This window comes from Hordeum vulgare, chromosome 1H (genome assembly GCF_904849725.1).
Source record: "Hordeum vulgare subsp. vulgare chromosome 1H, MorexV3_pseudomolecules_assembly, whole genome shotgun sequence".
Classification (NCBI taxonomy): domain Eukaryota; kingdom Viridiplantae; phylum Streptophyta; class Magnoliopsida; order Poales; family Poaceae; genus Hordeum; species Hordeum vulgare.
In genome coordinates this window covers 48,633,861-48,642,925 of record NC_058518.1, presented here as the reverse complement: position 1 = coordinate 48,642,925, position 9,065 = coordinate 48,633,861, and the positions used below count along the sequence as shown (strand labels likewise).

Sequence of the window (9,065 nt, the reverse complement as noted above, 5' to 3'; positions counted from 1 at the left end):
TTAGCGCGTTAGCAGTAGCGCTGCCCCAGTGCTACTGGTAAGGAAAAAACCGACGCTACTGGTAGGCTTTCTTCTAATAGTGCTACATGAACACCTCAATATGGCACTTGAAAGGCTCCGTTGAGGCGTGGTGGGATCACCGGACCGGATGTCAGTTCTAAACCGAAAGACCGCAGCCTCCCTCAGCATGCTGGTCTCTTGGACAATCTGGAACAAACGAAACTCCCGGGCCTTCCACAATAAAAGTGCTCCGCCGACGGTTCTACTCGACATCGTCGTAGAAGAGGCAAAGCGGTGAAGCATTGCGGGGGCCAGAAAACTAGGGTCACTCATTATACGAGAGTAATCATCAGACGGTTTTGTAGGCTGGTTGTAACAAACTCTAACTCTCTTCTTAATTAATTATCGAACATCTGGCGCGCCGCCTGATGCAGAAACAGGAGGGCGTGGCGGCGGAGGAGCAGCACCGGACCATGGTGAGCAGTCACCGGGTGCCTCGTGCCGACGCCTTCACGCCGTGGTTCGTTGCCATTGGCCCACTTCACAACCGTGAGGATCGGCGCCGAGCGGCTAAAGGTGGCCTACCTCAAAAGTCTCATCTCTCGTGGTCACCCGGACCCGAGGCATCACCTCGCCGTCATCCAGGAGTACGTTCGCGTCGTGGCCGCCCGCGAGCAGGAGGCCCGGGCCATGTATGCCAGCGAGGAGGTCGTCGACATTGCCGCTGATGACTTCATCCTGATGATGGTGCTGGACGGCTGCTTCATCTTCGAGCACCTGATCAACGTCGCTGCGGGCCACGAGGAACCGTCGATCCACGCCACGCCCTTCGGCCCCGCTCAGCTCTCTGTCGATCTCGTCCTCGCCGAGAACCAGATGCCCTTCTTCCTCCTCGTCGACCTCATCTCAAGTACAATACTGCCAGACTTTGAGCCCGCCGGCTACGCCCCGTCGGTCCTGCTCGTGAAGCTCGTGCTGTACTACTTGGCCGGCGAGAAGGGCCGCGACATGATCGAGGCGCTGCCGCCGGCCGAGGGGATCTCCCACGTCCTGCACCTGCTCTATGAGATGGTCACCGCGGCGCGGACCCGGTGGTGGCATCCGCCACCGCACATCCTGTACGGCGGCAGGGCGCAGGCGGCATGGAGGCTGGCGCGCCGTCTCCCGTCGCTGGTCTTGGCGCCGCTGCTGCAATGGATTGTCCCGGAGGGCCGCAGGAGGACCTTGCGGGCGGAGGACGTGCCGTCGGCAAGCGACATGAAGCGGATGCAGGTGGAGTTGAAGAAGGCACACGGAGCGGGGAGCATGGCGGGTATGCGGCATCGCCTCGGTGATGGGCCTAGTCCCTCTGGCGGTGAAGCTAATGCGCGCGGGGGGGGGGGGGGGGGGGGGGCGCATTTGCTGCTGCCCCAGTTGCGGCTGGAGTTCCGCACGGCGCCGCTGCTGCTGAACCTGTTGGCGTTCGAGCAGTCGTCGTGGGCGTGGATGAAGACACCGACGGACGTGTCGGCGTACGTGTCTTTCATGCCGAAGATGGTGCAGACGGCGGAGGACGCGAGCGTGCTGTTGGCGGCGGAGGTGCTGCAGCAGGACGGCAGTGCGGGGAACCAGAGCATAGAGGAGGTGGTGAGGTTCTTCCGGATGGTTGGCGCTGCGAGTGAGTCGGCGTCCGGCGCCGAGCTGATGGCGACGAGCTACCTGTGCGTGCTGGTGGAGAAGCTGAGGGAGCGGAGCCGGAGCTGGGCCTACGTGGATCGCAACTACTACACCTTCCTCGCCGAGTTCGTGGCCTTGGTCACCTTCGTCTCCAGTGTCTCAACGATACTCCAGACCTACGCAGCCTTCAAGTACCGTTGATCATCTTCTGGGCCTTCCGGCAAACTATGAACTGCATGTATGCCCATGTAGCCCATAGGAGTAAGGACCATGTCAGTGGAAAAAACCTACGAAACACCGATACTTCAGAAATCTGTGTATCGCCGTTCAGTACTTCGTCGATACTTCGATACGTCAGATACGTCTTCGATACGTGTATCCCCGAAATATCGTCTTTTTAAATTTAAAAATAAAGAAAAAAATAGCGATACGGGTATCCTTGAAGTATCGTCACTGAGTATTGCTCATAACTTGATGTATCGATGATCTATTCATATAGTTAGTGTATGTGTACTGTGTACTGGTGTAGTAGTTGGATAAAAGTGCTTTCTAAGAATGTTGTTTGCTGGATAAAATTGCTTGTTGATGTTATTGGCCCGTTGTTTGTTGATTTTTATGGCCTAAAATTACTTGCTGATGTTGTTGATGTCTCCTATTGCTAAGGAAGAAGATACAAATATAAATCATGTCATCTTTTAACTTTCGCATTATTGATGTGTATTGCTTGCTGATTTTAATTATCGTCGTGTTCATAGGTGAGAGTTTCTATATATTTATTATTATGAGAATAAAGAGCTCAATGAAGATTGTGCTCTCTATATCGTTATTAAGAAAAAACTTTTAAAATGTTGGAAGAAGAGTAGTACCCATTCATTATTTGTCCAACCCGTGCAATCTAAGGTTGCTCTTTATATATGTTTGTCATTTAACAATCTTAAGTTTTTAACACTAAAAGATTTGTTGATTTTATGTTGTCATGTTAATGTGTATTACAGTCCAAATTAGATTGTGACGGTCTATGACCGATTGGTTGTGTTATCCCATTGCTGATAGTGCGGTTTTTAAAATGAGAAACACGAAGGTATGAAATTAATTAGGCAACCAGTGATGCGGTATTTTGATCTCATCTCATACATTTTGTTATGTTAGCTTTTTTACATGTTATTTTATCATTATTAATATATGCTTGACGTATCGCTGTATTGTTGTTTTTAGAAATTATCGTATTCCGTATCGTCGTACCCGTCTCGCCGTATCAGTGTCGCCGTATCCGTGCTTTGTAGGAAAAAAACACCTATGAAACTGTTAAGATTCATGGACATCGCTACACAGTGGCGGCGCCCACCTCGCTCTCTAGCTAGTCGTTATGTACGTGCTCCACGTAAACTGTCAAATCCGCGGTATGTCTGAGCCGTTCGCTGAGCTCTACCCCGCACATGAAAAGCTAACGTGCCGGTTTCTATCGGGTAATGGATATGCCGCATGCACATTTTATCTGAAGATGTGTGCGTACGTACGAAGTATTTCATGGACTTTGCTTTAACACATGTGATTTTCTTTATGTGAGCCTCAATCAGTGTTTGACAGTAGAAATTTATTACACTTAATATATTTTATTCTTTCAACACAGAGTCATTCATCCATACTTTTAGTTTAATTTCACGCTCCGCAACTCTTTTAGCTTTTGAACAAATGATCCTTTTTTAATCCGTTCGCAGATTTGTGTTCATGACACTTAAGCTTTAAAACAAAATCAATTTTGGACAAGATTTGAACAAGTTCAAATTCGAATGTTGATACAATAATGAAACTTATAATACTACCCATTCCACATATATAAGGTGTAATACGTCTTTCGAGGTAGCATTTGATCAATTATATGCTATACGATTTATAAAATTATTAATATATGCAATGTATCATATAAAAATTATGTCCTCACAAACTCCTTTCGCATATGAATTCGAGGGTACACTTTGTGTGACATGCATATCATATAATATTATGCTAATCCATAATATATGGAGGGGTTCTATATATATAGACGGAAGGAGTATACCGGAAGGTATATCACTGAAACCAGAGTGAACCAATAAGTAAAACATGCAAAAAGTAAAAAACCAAAATAAAACTTATATCAAAATAAGAGATGAAACATCAATTGTGCATAGAATGAAATAGTGAAAAAAAACATACGAGAGAGAATGCATGGAAAAATAATAAAGACATAGCCACGTCATCACATAAACGAAATAGTATAGGATCAACCAAACCATGAAAGATAATTTAACAAAATGATATGAAAACTTTTTTGAAGACTCGGAAAATAGAAATCAAACCTGAGTGAATTAGTACCGATGTCCAGAATGAAAAATCAATGAAATAATGCAATGAAAAAAACATTTAAATTTAAAAAAGTGTCAAATTTGATCTTGTTTTGAAGATTTAAATATGATTAGTAGTAATATCCAAACGGTTTGTCAATCGGATATTTTATTCACAAATAAAGTTGATACAATGTAATCACATGGAAAAAAACATGGGTGGATGTGATGTAATACTACCTTTTTTTACTTCCAACATATCAGCTAGTCATTATGTCATGTTGCCTCCTCGCGGGCTGTCCAACACGTCATATAGGCGGGTAAAAAAGTTACCTTGATGGAAAGAGAGAGAAGGTAGTGTGATGTATATGTGTGAGACCATGTGTGTATTGTCATAATGTAGCAATAAATGCGCACTTCCCCAAACGAAATGTTCGCATCCCACCATTCGATAGAAACCGGTACCGCTAGAAAAACCACTCTCGCTCCCCACTCTCTTTTGTCGCTTTCACCGCTCCCTATGCATCTTCTTCTCAAACACACCAACTCCATGAGACAACAGATCTTAGAACACCTTCCAAAGACGAATGGGGAAGAAAGGTGATTACTGAATATGCGTAGTTGTAGATTAGTTGCTAGGTTATAAAGTGTTTAGTTGCCATGCTAATAAAATTTAGTTTCCAAATTACAAGTGGTTACCTTCCATGCTTATAAAACTTAGTTTCCAGATTACAAGTACTGAAATTGCTTAGTTGTTATACTGAATATATGCATAGTGGCCAGATCAGTTATCAGGTGACAAAGTTCTTACTTCCCATGATAAAAATAAATACATAGTTGCCATGCTGAAGAATGCGTGATTACCTAGGTTGAAAGTACTTAGTTGCCAAAATTGAAGAACTTTTTTGCAAGGAAAATTAATAAAAAAATATCCAACATACATTGCCGCTAACTATAGGAAGTAAACATAAAGAATTGAGATCAGAAAAAAAAACCATAGAAAGTATTTTGGGTTAATTTTCCAAGGCCCAACTGCTGAAAAACCCCAAAGGAAGAAACAAATGGATGTGGTTCAAAAAATACCCTGGAAGACGAAAAGGTTAGACAGGTTGCTTTGTGGGCTATGGAGGAAAAAATATGGTGGAGCTGCAAACTGACAAAAAGAAACTAGAAGCTGAATTTTGTCAACATCAGGAGGTACTAAACAAGCTCGTATTAGAAGCTTGAGATGAAAATTACAAACATGATTGATGAATAAAATGAGGGATATGAGAAAGATAAATATAAAGGTGATGAGCCAGGGAAATATGGAGAGCCTACTGATTACAATACTAGCCAATACACTATAGACTTTGGAAAGAAAACAAAATATGTGCATGGGAACATAGCTGGAGACATTGATGATGAGAAGGGAGAAGAAGAATTAAGAAGAAGTCTAAGATGCAAAGGAAAATAAGATCAGAAAGTGGAGGACATGGCTAAGATCAGAGCAGCAGCAAGAGATGATTTTGGTAACAATGTAGCCTATTCCTCTGAAAATAAATCTTTAATGCATATGACTTCTCTTACTGGTATTTATCGAGAGTGTTGTATTGAGATGGTAGATAAAAATATTGACATGATACAAAAATGGAAATTGCAAGAAATAATTCTATTGGGAGGCGTTAGATCATACACCGCTTTTTGTGGAGTCCGTCGCTCATTCTACCTTTGACTCCGTTTTTCATTTTGAGAATTCGTGGATGTATAGAGAGAGTTCGTTACAAAAGTGTGGCAAGAGAAATATAAAGGGGTTAACCTGGAAGGATGTCAACAAAGGATGAGAAAGTTGATAAGAAAAAACTAAAGGATGGAAGAAGAATATGGATGCTTGGTATTTGAAAATTGAGAAAGATATCATAAGTAAAGTTGGTAAGATTGATAAAGATACATAGATCATGGGACTTACATCTTGTGATAGAGAGGATAAAAAAGAACTTAGAGGACAGTTGGCTAGGATCATGAAACAAGAAGGTATCAAATGGTTTCATTGATATAAAGATTGAGAAATAAAAGATGGTGATGGTAACACAAGATACTACCATGCATAAGTTCATGGAAGAAGAAGAGAAAATAGAATTATATCCCTAGAACAAGAAGAAGGGGTGATTGAGGGGGAACAATGTTGGAATTATGCCCTAGAGGCAATAATAAATATAGTTATTATTATAATTCATGTATCAAGATAATCGTTTATTATCCATGCTATAATTGTATTGAATGAAGACTCATTTACATGTGTGGATACATAGACAAAACACCGTCCCTAGCAAGCCTCTAGTTGGCTAGCCAGTTGATCAAAGATAGTCAGTGTCTTCTGATTATGAACAAGGTGTTGTTGCTTGATAACTGGATCACGTCATTAGGAGAATCACGTGATGGACTAGACCCAAACTAATAGCCGTAGCATGTTGATCGTGTCATTTTGTTGCTACTGTTTTCTGCATGTCAAGTATTTATTCCTATGACCATGAGATCATATAACTCACTGACACCGGAGGAATGCTTTGTGTGTATCAAACGTCGCAACGTAACTGGATGACTATAAAGATGCTCTACAGGTATCTCCGAAGGTGTTAGTTGAGTTAGTATGGATCAAGACTGGGATTTGTCACTCCGTGTGATGGAGAGGTATCTCGGGGCCCACTCGGTAATACAACATCACACACAAGCCTTGCAAGCAATGTAACTTAGTGTAAGTTGCGGGATCTTGTATTACGGAACGAGTAAAGAGACTTGCCGGTAAACGAGATTGAAATAGGTATGCGGATACTGACGATCGAGTCTCGGGCAAGTAACATACCGAAGGACAAAGGGAATGACATACGGGATTATGTGAATCCTTGGCACTGAGGTTCAAACGATAAGATCTTCGTAGAATATGTAGGATCCAATATGGGCATCCAGGTCCCGCTATTGGATATTGACCGAGGAGTCTCTCGGGTCATGTATACATAGTTCTCGAACCCGCAGGGTCTGCACACTTTAGGTTCGACGTTGTTTTATGCGTATTTGAGTTATATGGTTGGTTACCGAATGTTGTTCGGAGTCCCGGATGAGATCACGGACATCACGAGGGTTTCCGGAATGGTCCGGAAACGAAGATTGATATATAGGATAACCTCATTTGATTACCGGAAGGTTTTCGGAATTACCGGGAATGTACCGGGAATGACGAATGGGTTCCGGGAGTTCACCGGGGGGGGGGGGGCAACCCACCCCGGGGAAGCCCATAGGCCTTGAGGGTGGCACACCAGCCCTTAGTGGACTGGTGGGACAGCCCAAAAGGGCTCAATGCGCCAAGGAAAAGAAAATCAAGAGGAAAGAAAAAAAAGGAGGAGGTGGGAAGGAAGGGGGACTCCCTCCCACCAAACCAAGTCCAACTCGGTTTGGGGGGGGGAGTCCTCCCCCCTTGGACTCGGCCGACCCCCTTGGGGCTCCTTGAGCCCCAAGGCAAGGTCCCCTCCCTCCCACCTATATATACGGAGGTTTTAGGGCTGATTTGAGACGATTTTTCCACGGCAGCCCGACCACATACCTCCACGGTTTTTCCTCTAGATCGCGTTTCTGCGGAGCTCGGGCGGAGCCCTGGTGAGACAATGTCATCACCAACCTCCGGAGCACCGTCACGCTGCCGGAGAACTCTTCTACCTCTCCGTCTCTCTTGCTGGATCAAGAAGGCCGAGATCATCGTCGAGCTGTACGTGTGCTGAACGCGGAGGTGCCGTCCGTTCGGTACTAGATCGTGGGACTGATCGCAGGATTGTTCGCGGGGCGGATCGAGGGACGTGAGGATGTTCCACTACATCAACCGCGTTCTCTAACGCTTCTGTTGTACGATCTACAAGGGTACGTAGATCACTCATCCCCTCTCGTACATGGACATCACCATGATAGGTCTTCGTGCGCGTAGGAAAAATTTTGTTTCCCATGCGACGTTCCCCAACAGTGGCGTCATGAGCTAGGTTCATGCGTAGATGTCTTCTCGAGTAGAACACAAAAGTTTTTGTGGGCGGTGATGTGCGTTTTGCTGCCCTCCTTAGTCTTTTCTTGATTCCGCGGTATTGTTGGATTGAAGCGGCTTGGACCGACATTACTCGTACGCTTACGAGAGACTGGTTTCATCGTTACGAGTAACTCCGTTGCTCAAAGATGACTGGCAAGTGTCAGTTTCTCCAACTTTAGTTGAATCGGATTTGACCGAGGAGGTCCTTGGATGAGGTTAAATAGCAACTCATATATCTCCGTTGTGGTGGTTGCGTAAGTAAGATGCGATCCTACTAGATACCCATGGTCACCACGTAAAACATGCAACAACAAAATTAGAGGACGTCTAACTTGTTTTTGCAGGGTATGATTGTGATGTGATATGGCCAACGATGTGATGTGATATATTGGATGTATGAGATGATCATGTTGTAATAGAAATATCGACTTGCACGTCGATGGTACGGCAACCGGCAGGAGCCATAGGGTTGTCTTTATACTAACGTGTGTGCTTGCAGATGCGTTTACTATTTTTTGCTAGGATGTAGCTTTAGTAGTAATAGCATGAGTAGCACGACAACCCCGATGGCAACACGTTGATGGAGATCATGGTGTGGCGCCGGTGACAAGAAGATCGTGCCGGTGCTTTGGTGATGGAGATCAAGAAGCACGTGATGATGGCCATATCATGTCACTTATGAATTGCATGTGATGTTAATCCTTTTATGCACCTTATTTTGCTTAGAACGACGGTAGCATTATGAGGTGATCTCTCACTGAAATTTCAAGACGAAATTGTGTTCTCCCCGACTGTGCACCGTTGCTACAGTTCATCGTTTCGAGACACCACGTGATGATCGGGTGTGATAGACTCAACGTTCACATACAACGGGTACAAAACAATTGCACACGCGGAACACTCGGGTTAAGCTTGACGAGCCTAGCATGTGCAGACATGGCCTCGGAACACATGAGACCGAAAGGTCGATCATGAATCATATAGTTGATATGATTAGCATAGGGATGCTTACCACTGAAACTATACTCAACTCACGTGAT

At 44.5% G+C, this 9,065-nt stretch overlaps 1 pseudogene; it reads left to right on the top strand.

Annotated features, from left to right (window-relative positions):
* Positions 1 to 410: 410 nt before the first annotated feature.
* LOC123406471 lies at positions 411 to 2,020 on the top strand (annotated as a pseudogene).
* Positions 2,021 to 9,065: the final 7,045 nt, after the last annotated feature.